Raw genomic sequence first — 13,721 nt, forward strand, 5'->3', positions numbered from 1 at the left:
ACATATAGATTGTACGGTTCCATGTCATTTCATCGCAGGATTTTTTTTCGCAGGGTTTTTTACCGCAATTTTTTTTCATTATTTTGGGGGTTCCCCCAGAAAACCCCCCATTCTCTTTCATTTTTAATCTATTCCCAAACACCCACATCCCATATATATAATTTTGTAACCCCCCAAAAATGTGATGGTGTTTTTTTCATTCAAAAATTTGCAGTAAAAAACCCTGCGAAAATGATGTTTATATACATTTTATGATCAATCTTTTGTCTATTGTTATGCTTTTGTGTGTATTATATTAATAAAATATGAATATATAACAATAATTAGTGAGCAAGATTCTATGACAAGAATGGAGGCAAGCATTATGCTTCAACTTCTTTAATTCACTACTCTTCAGCAGTTTCAACAAAACTTTAAAACCATAACCAACACTGAAAACAGTCTGAACAGACTTTTCCTCTTTTCGAACTACAATCCCCATAGTCTCTGTAGTCCATCATACTCCATGCCCAGTAATAACTACTTCTTGTTCCTGGGCTCCTCCTCTTCTTTTATTGCTCTTCAAGCAGATAAGTACCATTTTAGTTCTCTCCCTATTGTACATGGAAAAGTGATGGTTCCAGCAGATGTAGGGGTAGACACGAAGTACAGTAGATCAGTTAGAGCAATCAGAGAGAGGAATGCAAGAATGGTCTTGTAGTAGAGCTTTTTTGCGAGTGCATGTGTCTTTGCGCGCGGCGGCGCATAATACAATATTTGCAGAGTTTCCACATAGTGCAGTGAGCCCGTGAACTCGGGCGGCCTTCCCACGAGTCGCGCGCCCCGTGCCGTATGACCGGCACTGTAGGGGGTCAGTCGCGGTCGAGGGAAGCGTAAGCGATCATCGGCATTGCACTAGAGCAGAGCCCCGAGGCTCCCTTCCCCGGGCGGCGAGGAATATGCACGCCGAGCCACGTAGCAGCCCCCTCCCTCGGGAAGACGGGGCCTTAGCAGCAGCGCATGAGGAATTGATTCCTCTCGGCCCCCTCCTTCGGGAAGACGGAGCAACGAGCGCCCAGCTTCCGCATTCGCTTTAGTAGAAGCGACACGAAACATAGCGCAATGGAGGAGCCGGGCCCGGCGGTGATATGATTGGGACATTAAATATTTGTGCATGCTACGAGGCGCGACCTCGGCAGTACCTGCAGCACGATCCTGTGATTACTGTTGGACACGCGACCAGCAGCTTGAAGAACACGGAATCAGCCTATACTGAGGAAAAGCCCTTCGAGGCTAGAGGGACGGAGCAAAGTCACGTGAACATTCCCTCTGTCTAGAGGACCATACGAATGCAGCCCATCCCAGGCTTTTTATAATAGACTACCTCCCATCCCGTGCAGCCACAATAGGAATATATATATAAAAAAAAAAATGATATATATATTCAAAAAAATAAAAAAAAAGAAGGAGTTATTTTCTCTGGACATTAAGAGAATAGGAGAAGGGTCGCTCATGCAGACCCCAAAGCATCTAGAGTGTAAGGGCGTGCAGTGACACCTGCAAGGGTACTTCATGCACATAGCACCCGCGAGAAATGTCGGAATTCGAGTGGAGCGAAGAGGAGCAGTCGTCTGATCTGGCTGCCAGCTTCAAGCAGGTGCTAGGAAGTTTGCTCATTGATGTAGTGGCTCATGGGGTGAAACCTGCAAGACAAGCTGGAGTACCTAGAGGCGATTTTACACCAGCCATGAGAGGATACCGGACGGAGAGGGTGCACGCCCACCGAACCCTCGGAAGTAGGGTCTACGCGGAGTACTAAGGCCCGAAAGAGGAAAGCCCCTCTTCACCCCCAGGACTCTTCGGATGGGGCAAATGATAAGGCCCCGGAGGTCGTCGACACCTTCGCAAAGTTGTGGCAAGCATTCTTGCAGCGTCAGACTGTGCCAGACCTCACGACCCCCTCTCCAGGGGACGAAGAATATGGAGTAGAAGACCCAGGCTCAGAAGAGGAGCCAGAGGATGACGAATCTCCCTCCCAGGGAGAGGAGGAGGAGATAGATAGCAAACCTAGTCGAGGAAAGAGGATCCGCAAAGAAAAGCACCTCGAAGAGGTGGAAGAGGACTTGTTTGATCCGGACAGTATCTGGAACCTGAGATCCTCAGACTGGCAGCCCTCACCAAGAGTGGCTCAGTATATGACGAAGAGGTTGCAGAAAGCACTGGACAAAGAAGTCCGCCAGAGGCTCTGAGCGGAATGCCTGAGACCAGATCTACCAGGGAAGGTGGCCGAGATGCCTGAACTGGACCCTATAATGTTAACTTTCATCTCGAAAACTGGCAAGGACCCACGTAATGGTATCGATAGGTCTTGGAGGAGTTGCCAGGAGAAGGTGTTGGACCTAGCCGGGCCTCTGGCAAAGATAATGGACTTGGCCGAAAGAGCCAAAGACACCGGGGAGGAAGTAGACCCCGACGCCCTAGCAAGTTGGGCACAGAGAGCCGTGTGCCTCCTAGGGAACGCAAACTGCGCCATTGCATCAGAGCGCCGAAGAGGCCTCTTATTGAAGATCAACTCAAAGCTAAGTGATTTAGCTTCGTACGAGGCTGGAGAAGCGGTGCAAGGACTTCTGTTCGGGGAGACCTTTGGCAAAGAAATGGGCCATTTCGTGGGCACCTATGCGTCGCTGTAGAAGGCGCAGGCTTCCATTCGGAAGATTTTCCCCAATCGAGTTTTTGGAGGGACCAGTCGCCACAGAGGTCGCTCGACTGGTCGCAACCAAGGGTGAAGAAGACCTCAGAATCCCAGGGCCCAATACTGGGAGAATAGACAACAGGACTCCTTCTTCCCGTCCAGAGGACGCTTCCCGAGAGGTCGTAGAAGAAGAGGAGCGGGTTGAGGACAAGGATTCACCCAAGGTGAGAGCAGCGTATTATCCTCCAGTGGGAGGGAGAAAAAGCATGTTCTTGAGAAACTGGCGGAAGCTTTCCAGCGACACCTGGGTATTTCAGGCAGTGGGAGGTATGCGCATAGAGTTTGTGCAGCTTCCCGTGCAGGAGCGCAGGCCCCACCAGCAGCGGTTGGAGTGCGCATAACAGAGCCTCCTAGATCAGGAACTGCGCCTGCTAGCGGCAAAGAACGCCATAGAAAGATGCCCAGGAGACCCCGCGTTCATAAGCAACATGTTCCTGGTGCACAGAAAAGAGAAAGTGCGTCCAGTCATAAACTTGAAAGAGTTGAACGGGTGGATAGTATACCGCCACTTCAAGATGAAGGGCATCCACCAGCTCCGAGACTCGCTCCGAGAAAAGGACTGGCTGATGAGCCTAGACCAAGAGGATGCATACCTGACTATCCCGATGGCAGAGGAGTTCAGAATCTTCCTAGCTTTTCATTGGAAAGGACAGCTTTGGCGATTCAAGACTATGCCCTTCAGGCTTGCCTCAGCGCCATGGGCCTTCACCAAAGTGATGAGGCCAGTAGCTGCGGCTATAAGGGAGAAAGGGATAAGGATGATCATTTATCTGGACGATCTCCTGCTTCTAGCCGAAGAGCGAGAAACCCTCAAGTATCAGACAAAATGGGTTCTAGACCTGTTATCGTCCCTAGGGTTCTTGGTGAACAAGGAGAAATCTGACACCATACCGGCGCAGAAACTAGACTTTCTGGGTTTCATACTGGATACCAGAAAAGCAACGCTCGAGCTTCCAGCTTGCAAAATCCGCGACATCAAGAGGGAGATCAGAGGATGTCTGCGGAGTCAGATAGGGTCGCTGCGGACTCTGGCAAGGATTGTAGGGCTGTTAGCGGCTTCGATCCAAGCCATTTTTCCAGGTCCGCTCCACTATCGAGCGCTGCAAAGGTTGAAGATAAAACACCTGCAGCAAGGCCTGAGATATCACCAACTGGTCCTGCTAAATCAGGAATCCAGGACGGAACTGGAATGGTGTTTGCAGAATATGGATGCCTGGAATGGACATGCCATTTTCGGGAGACAGACCAGATTTAGTCATAGAATCCGCCGCCAGCCAGCTAGGCTGGGGCGCAAGGTGCGGAGACCTGCAGACAGGAGGGAAAAGGAGCAAGGAGGAGCTCCAGGTGCATATAAATTGCCTAGAGCTACTAGCAGGGTCCTTTGCGATCAGAGCCTTCACGAAAGGGAGGTTAAAATCTTGTGTCCTATTGAAGATGGACAACATATCGGCAGTCCGGTACATAAATCATCTGGGTGGTACCAGATCCAGGATGCTAGCTGAACTAGCAAAGGACTTCTGGCACTTTTGGCTGCAGTCAGAGACGTCCGTCACAGCGGAATATCTTCCCGGGACGCTGAACGTCATAGCGGACTGGAACTCTCGATACCTAACGGATTCCAGCAATTGGAGGCTGGATCCAGCGATATTTCGGAGGACGAGCGAGAGATGGGGACCGATGCACATAGACCTCTTTGCATCGCGACTGAACGCCCAATTAATGGAGTACTTCAGCTGGAGGCTAAACCTGGGAACTCTAGGGACAGATGCGTTCCTGCAGGATTGGGGCAGAGGTCCACACTACGTGTTTCCCCCGTTTATGATGCTGAGCAGAGTTCTAGCGAAGTGTCGGAGGGAGACGGCAGAGTTGCTATTAGTAGCGCCGTGTTGGAAGTCACAAGTGTGGTTCCCGGCTCTCATGGAGCTAGTAGTGGATTACCCGAGGATGCTCCCAGAGGAGGAGCACCTGCTCACAGACCCAGCTGGGTCGTATAACCCTCTGAGAGTGAAGGGGGCTCTCCCGCTCGTCGCGTGCAGGATATCAGGAGACGCTGGGCATTGCCAGGCATTTCGTCTCAAGCTGCACAGCTCATCGCTGCGTCCTGGGCACCATCCACTAGGAGGAGCTACGACGCGGCTTGGGCCAAGCGGACGAGCTGGTGCAGAGGGAGAAGTGTTCATCCTGTTTCTGCGCCTGTAGTGATGATTCTGAACTTTTTAGCTCAATTGTTGCAAGACGGAAAGGCGTTCCGGACCATAGGAGTGTACAGGTCCGCTATATCCGCAGGGCACCTTCCTATCGAAGGAGTGCCGGCGGGCGAGCACCCAGCAGTAATCGGCTTATTCGAGGAGCAAAGTTTAGAGTGCCTCCGGAGCCTCGGTATAAGACTGTATGAGATGTTCTAAAGGTGCTTAAGCTATTGGAGAGTTGGCCTAGCAACAAATATTTATCTCTGAAACAGTTATCAGGGAAGTTGGCTATGTTATTATGCTTAGTGTCTTGTAAACGAGTGTCAGACGTAAAGGCGCTGTATATTGACAGGAAGTCATTTGGGCCACAGGGTGTGACATTCTCTATAGTGGGAAGAACGAAGACGGGAACTTCGTCAGTGCACTACCCATATTTCCCGAGCAGAGCCAAATGGTGTGTAGCAAAGCTGCGTGAAGGAATACGAGGTTAGGACAGCAGAATTCAGAGCAGCGTGTACGTAGCTGTTACTGATAGCGCGTAGAAGACCCTTCAAAGAGGTAGCCACAGCCACGATAGCCTGATGGGTTAAAGAAGTCATGCTGGCAGCAGGGGTAAATGTAGAGAAATATGGAGCGCATTCAGTGTGAGGGGCTATGGCACCTAAACCCTTACGACAGGGGTATCACTCAGAGATATCATGTTAGCGGCGGATTGGTCGAATGACCGAACGTTTAAAGAATTTTATTTTAAGCCTACCGAGAATTTAGCAGTCACATGTTGGGAAGCTTTGAACAAGCATAATGCTCACCTCCAGTCTTGTCATAGAATAAAGATTACCCCTGCTATCTGCGCAGGGAGTATTAATTCTATTAAAGACTAGGAGGCGAGCATTCAATTCCCGCCCGATTTAAGACATTTTGAGATTGTATGAAGTAATAATATGATGATAGTGTCAATACATGAACGCCACCCTGATTTTTCTGCTTTCTTTATGCCTAGGAGAGGAGCAGAAGAACTGATATAAGAGTTTAGCAACAATGGTCGTCTGGAATCGAGCAAGTTCGATGTTTGGTTGGAGTGTTTCGAGCCGTTGCCAGTTGCAGGGCTTGGTGTGATGTTTGCAATGAGACTTTCAGAGTGAGTAAAAGAGAGGAGGAGCCCCGGAACAGGAAGTAGTTATTACTGGGCATGGAGAATGATGGACTACAGAGACTATGGGGATTGTAGTTCGAAAAGAGGAAAGGTCTGTTCAGACTGTTTTCATCGTTGGTTATGGTTTTAAAGTTTTGTTGAAACTGCTGAAGAATAGTGAATTAAAGAAGTTGAAGCATAATGCTCGCCTCTTAGTCTTTAATAGAATTAATACTCCCTGCGTAGATAGCAGGGGTAATCTTTATTACCCTCTCTTTCACCTACATAGAGTCTATTATACATCCATTTATATTGTTGGTTGTTCCGTGTGACTATTTCCCTTGGTTTTTTGACTTTTCACTTTCCCCAGGTCCACGATGAAGGGGATACCCATCCTTTTGTTTTAATATTGCACTACATATTGACAGGCTGCTTATAGCTGCTTTAAAATGTGGGGTTATTGACATTCTGCCTGCTTCCAGCTACCCGTGAGCATGGTTAAATAGGGTGTCCCCTTTCTCCTCTTTCCACTGACTTCTAAAGCCAGGAGTGCCATCATCAAAAAATGCTTACAAAGGAGACAGTGGGGGTCTTTACGGAGGGGGTAAGACAGAGAGACAGTAGAATCAGTGGCGCAACAAAACCTACATTTTGGGGAACGAATGGAGTGGGGGCTAACCCTTCAAATGTTCAGAGAGGGGCAAACATATTTGTGTGGGGGACATCTAACTTCTTTACGCATTCTAATGAGACTATTCTAGTGCAGTTTCAATGTTACACGCAGTTAACTCTCTCTTTTAAGTCTGAAAGCACCCACTTAGGACTGCTGTGAGAATGAGTGGACTTCTGTCCCCTCTCTACCCTTCAGTCACAACCCTGACGTGAAAGTACTAACATCACCAATTCAATTGCCTAAAAATGTCTGCATATGAATGCAGGTGCTAACAATGAAATGTTTTACAGGTCAGCAAGATCGAATCAATGGCGTTGCTCCACTGGGTAGAATCTACCTTCACTTTGCATGGCAAAAATAATAAAAGTCCAGGACCGTATCCTCACAGATGGCAATCTCAGGGTGTCTCACTGATGGGAGCTTGGGTGTCTCATGGTGAGAGCCTGGTTGCCTCACTGAAGGGAACCTGGACATACTGCTGATGCATAAAATAAAAATTAACTGATCAGCAGCTCCTGTGTATCATGCATCACTCGGAAGGCAGGAGCTACCCTCTGGAGTACCAGGAGCTAGTACACTACATACTGCAAATCTGACTTTTTGCACATGAGAAACAAACTCTACATCTTTTCTCTTTATGCTTTAAATGACCCTTAGATGAGTTATGTGGTTTGCATTAATGTCACATCACGCTCATTTAAGTTGTCACTGACATTGGACTAATGTGCTCCCCCTAACAAGCCTGTGCTGCCTTTCATAGACTAAAATGGGACTAGTCTCAAAGCAGCACTTCTTCATTTATGATAATCTCCATTAACTTCAATGGGGTTGTCCACCAAATACATCTGACTTTACACACCTTGGAGACTCAACAGACTGAAACATAGGATACCTAAATGTACTGATTTCAGAGTCGACCCTTCACATCTCCTCCATTAAACAAATGAAACACTCAGGTGCTGTCGGTAGCCATTGTGCATCTTTCTCGCCTGTACGGCAGGATTTTTTAAAAATTGTTCCTAGATAAAGTGTCCCCTTAAACCAGTCTTCAGCAGCCAGATTGTGCTTTTTTTTTGTTTCCTTTTCTAAATTGGGTTTTGTCACATTAGACAAATGCAGTGCTGTAGAATATTTTATATATTTAATTTGTTGGCTCACACAGATATGGCATGCCAGTCTAACATCCCCATTTATACAATCCCACCCTACAATTCTGGGGAAGGAACAGAAAGTGAAGTAGTCAGAAATCAAAATGTATTTAAAAGAATGATGTAACTGCAACCAAGTTGTTCTCCAGCTTTTCAATGTTGAGATCAATACAATATATGTATAATCCATCCAATAATTAAAAAAATTAAACCAAATTACCTGCCTATATGCGTCTCACTGTTATCAGCTCATACACTCATTCACTATTAATTTAAACTGTGGTCATATAAAATATTGTATTCTAGACTATACCAGACATTCTAAACCTTTCTACACAGGCTTCTCTCTAAATACCAGTTTCTTAACGATTCCATTTCAATATGATGCAAATGTCTGCATTTGCTTGTGTGCAGTGTCCTCAGAATATTTGGGTGCAGCTTTCTCTAAACATGCAAGTTTGATTTTTACTAAACATGAGTATGTTATCTGCAGTCTATACCTGTTAATGTGTGTGTGTGTGTGTATGTGCATTTGAATATAGCTAAATATGCAGCTTTCAATTCACTTGTATGTGTATACTGTTTTCAAACTGTGTGCGTGCGCAACTTGCAATCGATCTCAACAATTTGGAGTTGACTGGGGTTTTCTTTTACTTTTCAAGACGTAACTTCTGATTTTAGGGAGCCATCTGAAGACTAACTCAATCTCGGATCCTTTAGCAAACCTTCCTGGAGGGTAAGACCCAAAAGACGAATAATAAATGTAATACGAATTAGTCAATAAAGTGCACGGGAGCAAGAAAAACAAAAATGTATTACATGCAACCGCGGTTGGGAATAATTAAAAAATCATTCAACAAACTATACAAAATAGTGGAGTTTTATAGTAGAGAACAGAGTGTCATCACAAACAATGTTTCAGAATGTTATGACAATGTCATTTACTGATTGGTTGATCATGTTTGCTCCATATGTGAATCTATACAATTCCTAGCCCTACTTGCTTATCCTATTCCTTGTGACTGTGCTGTTAATTACCTCATAAAATGACTTCACATTGATATCATCTACTTTCTCAGGTTTGCTATTGGACAGTCAGTGTTTAATATTGTTGCTTTCACTCCTTGGTGTTAATTGGTGGTGTTAATTGGTGGAGCTTCGGTGGCCATGCTGTGCTGGGCCGCTTCGTTCATCATTGACCAATGACATTGTGTGGTATGAACAGTGTGGCTACAATTGTATATTTCACATCCTATTCACAGGGGAGTTAAACTTTGGCACCACCCTACCATTTTCACTGTCCCAGCTCCGTCAACTGGCAGCAAACTATTGTGACTTCTGATTGAAAAAATGTAAATCTGTTCCTTCCTTTCTCATTGTTCATATGCATGATCTCATGTGCTGTGCTCCTAGGCACGTTGCTCTGGACCGAACACTTACCAAGCCTATGTGTTCTTTACCTCTATCTGAACGTTTGATATGGCACCTAAAAAGTCTTAAATTCATTGATAAGTCCTTATCGATGCATAACCTTCATTACCTTGTTAGTGTTGTACACTAGCCTTTGAACCATTGTATATTTAAGTTCTACCTGTGCTGGTAGCTGACTCTCCATTGTATGTGTATACAGAGTTGGTTGAATATTTTCCTGCAGTGGGTGAATTGTTTCTTCTGTCAAAGGGACTTTGTCCTATGCATGACTTTGCACGTAGTCTTCTTCTCACCAGAGCTACAACCTTGTATTTGTTAATTTTCAGGAACATAGGCATAACTTCTATTAGTTATATGTTTTGCTTGCTAGATGTTTGGGACCGGATCAGGCTTTCTCCTTTGCAGCCAATCCTTATGCAGCTTTCTACCCCTTCCCCTCACCAGCCCAGTTTCTCTTAGCAATCATCTGATGAGGCTATGCTTCCTTGTACTTTGTCTGTGAAAGGGCGTCACATTCTACTTCCTAACCAATGACTGCGTGACTTTACACCATGCTCAAGGCTGCTGACCATGCCAATGCATTCCTTTGCAATGTCTTGAACTGACTATTTTCTGTTGTGTAGAACTATCCCTAATATTCTGAGGTATATACTTGAATGGCCTATGTGTTGCCTCTAATATTGAAGCCTACTACGTGATGGATACCTACAAAGCATTAATGCATGCACGTATATGGTGCACTGCTGTATCATGTGTTGTATTCTTAATTTCTTAGTATTGTGACGCGCTTCTCGGTTTTTCTAGTTTGTGCTGATATATGTGTTTGGTTAGGGCTAACTTCTGTCCCTGTGTTATTCTGTCAATGCCATTCCTTTCATGTATGCTTATCCTTCTTGTGTCATTAAGTGAACTGCCCCTACTACTGATGTACCATGCTCTTCGCCTGAGCCTATTAATTGCTTGCTTTATCTAATTAATTCTTAATTTATCACCTATCGTGGTTTGCCTCTTGGGCCTTTTTACTTGCTTCTATCTCTATGAGTGCATCAAATTGACCCTTGGTGCATAATTGCTGGTTAACCATATCTGCGATCTTTCTGCACATCTAAACATACAATGCATGTGTGTATGTTGTTCTTCATTTTATCTCTCAGTAAAAGGATATGTTGGGAATTTAAAGGGTAATCTGCTTGTGGCCTGGACCTTTGGCCATTGATGTGTGCTCTGACTCATGCTTCATGGGTTTTCTTAGTTTATATTTCCTCTCACGTGTCGGATGTGGGGCATTCATTCCAACATTTCCCCCCTTTCGCTCCGTCTGGAACGAATCCCATTATGAACTCCTTGGGCCTCATTACAAATCGACCGGTATGGAAACAACGGTGGCGGTAAACCCGCCGCCACCGTTGTTTCCATGCTGGGCGATCACAACTCCTGCAGGTGGGAGGTGATGTTCCCGCCAGGTCTGACCTGGCGGTTTTAACACCGCCCGCCTGCAGGCGGACGAGGAAACACCGGCAGCATTACGAGATGCTGCCGGTGTTTCCATGATCCCCATTCCCATCGAGTCCCATAGGACTCGATGGGAATGGGGATTAACACCATTCCGCCTCCGTGATTCCCGGAAAATCGGGGTTGCAATGCCCCGGTAATTCCGGGAATCACGGAGGCGGAATGGTAATACGAGTCCGGCGGTAACAGGCGGTTTTACCGCCGCGGTTACTGGTGGACTCGTAATGAGGCCCCTTGTCTCTTAACTCTTGTTCATGTGCCCAATCATAGGTATCTTTTGGGACCCAAATTCTGCTGATGTTGCTCAAGTTTCCTCCCCCTTTGGATAATCCCAGGGGCTGCAGCCCAAAAATCAACAACGCCATTCTCCTGTAGGATCTACATAGCATTCAAGGTAATTCCCCCGGTCTAGAGGTGGTAACCAGAGGCTTCCTGGTGGACCTATGGGGTGGTACCATCTTGGGCAGGGCCTTTATTTCTGCCTAATCTGTTTGTGTATTCTCATGTTTCCAAGGAGGAGCGGTCTCTTCTACCATGACCAAGTAATTTTATACCATCTTCACAATCTTCACAGGACACACAACATGCTCTGATGACTTGAAAAATTGTCCAAATCAAAATGAAGAGGATACAAATTGGCAGAAGTATTCAATAAATATTTGTCTACCAGTTAGACATCCACAAAAAAATATCTGACAACCAGTCTCTGTCTTTTTGATTCCCCCTGCTTTCCCATTTCTAGTCTCACTCTTAGTAAATAGTCTGTACTGGGTGGGGACTTCTTCGGGGCTTTGTCTGCCTCTTTACTAAGATAATTCGACCATCTTTTGCAAGCCAGTAGTCATGAGTCATTTTGCTTTTGCAATTTTGGGGGCACAGTAGGGGACTGGGGTTTCTTCTTGGGGACCAACAAGTGCTTCTCAGGGATCAGGAGCAGTGTGGCCTGCTAGTTAACAATGGAGCACAACCCGTTCCAGGATGATGGTAGATGGTAGTAGGCATTGGGTCCATACTTCCAATACAGATCCATAATAGCAGCTGTACCACCTCATAATGCTGGCATTGTGATGGTTCTATTGCATCCTTTGTTTTGACCCAAAGGCACATTTCCTTTGCCTCTGAAACAGAATGAAAATCGAGTGAGTATCTGTGCATTTACTGGTTGTTCCTGGTGTTGCAAATCTATCAATTTATTCACATAAGATGCCCAAACCCCTCGTCACTTTTCATCTACATTTTTTCTTACGCCTTCTTCATACGCCACCAGTCCCTCTGCTTTGAATACTGCTCGCCCATTGCATATTCCAGTATGTTAGTCCTTCAATATACATTTGAGGTTTGATTGCATACGTGTTATACTCTTGTCCCTTGTGTCCTTCACTCTTGCTTCTGTCTGTCTCTTCAAGGCTTATTCAAACTGTGTGATCTTGGAACTGTCCTTACAACTAGCAAAGTAATGAATGTGCTAGGCACTGTGATTCAAATGCTGATGTCTCTTGGGGAATGAGCTGTCTGCGGGTGTCAACTGCATGCAAGATAAGCCCACACACAAAACATGAATCATTGTATTGAGCTCGACTGATTGCTTTCATAGTAATGTACCACACATTGCTCCATTCTGAGTATTGCTCATCAATTATTCTGGCATTTGTACTTTCCTCCTCTTGCATACTTCTTGTATGTCTTGTCACAAGGTTATCTCTAATTTTGTTACATTTGTTACATGTGTATCATTCCTATTTCTGGTTCTTGCTTCTACAATTATTAGTTTCATCATAGACTAGTAGAGAAGAAGAGAGATAAACAAACAACAAATCACTTTGAACAGCCGCTTCATTCTGCTTGCTTTTGTTATTCTGGTCTCTAAAGTCTGAGTTGACCTCTCAATCTTTGTCGGCCCAAATGGTTGTACTCTCCTAAAATCTGAGTTGATATTTTTTCTGTACACAACTTTGGCAGAAGGTGCTGGTCTCAGCGTCTGATTCTCATTGGAGCTCTGTTACTGTGCTGGTGTCTTTTCTGACATCAGATTTGTGGACCCAGGCCTTGTGATTCTTCAGCTTTACTGCCGTGGGGTAGCTTGGATGATTTTGTGTGGTCCCGTATACTTGTCTGATGCCACTTGTGATTGTGCTGTCATATGTAGACTGATTCTCCTTGACGCAGTTGAGCTGATGGTGTTGTTTTTGTGTGACTTGAGTTTGTTGGGGCTCGTTGCTGTGTCTTTAAGGTTACCTGATGAGACAAAACATTGGCACATGTTGACAGATCCCTAAGATAAACATTAAACTCTGGCCCAAGAATATCAGTGCTCATGTAAGCACATGCCAACATTCACGTTGAAGCAACTGGCGTATTCATCTGATTTCCTGTCACCACCTTGTGTGGGACAAGTGGTGGTATTTATTTGGCTGGTTGTGCAAACTGAACAGGACCAGGGGCAAACAATAGAGTTAGCTCTTTTTTATCGCGGCACATATTTTGGCCAACTTAGATCATTCAGTCTCTTTACAATTCTGTTGGCTTGTGGGTGGTACACTATGCATAGCTTGTGTTTTATCCCCAGTTATTTTGTAATCCCATTGAAGAATTAATTTGCAAAATGAGGACCATTGTCAGACCTCAGGACACTGCATAGTCCACACCTTGGAAAGACCTCACTCACCAGAACTATGGCTGCAAATTTTGCATCAGCATTCACAAAAGGACCAGCCTTAATCCAATGGGAGAATGGGCATATAACAATAATCAGGTTCCTATACGTACTGCACCTGTTCACCATGTTGATATAGTCAATATGGAGTTCTTTGCAAGGTTCTGATGGGCGTGGCAGTGTTTACCAAGGGTTTTCATGTTATTACCTGGATTATACATGTGGCATGTTTTACCATTGGCCACAAACGTA

The sequence above is a fragment of the Ambystoma mexicanum genome, chromosome 4p, assembly GCF_040938575.1.
Source record: "Ambystoma mexicanum isolate Mex_15411 chromosome 4p, UKY_AmexF1_1, whole genome shotgun sequence".
In the NCBI taxonomy this organism is placed as follows: domain Eukaryota; kingdom Metazoa; phylum Chordata; class Amphibia; order Caudata; family Ambystomatidae; genus Ambystoma; species Ambystoma mexicanum.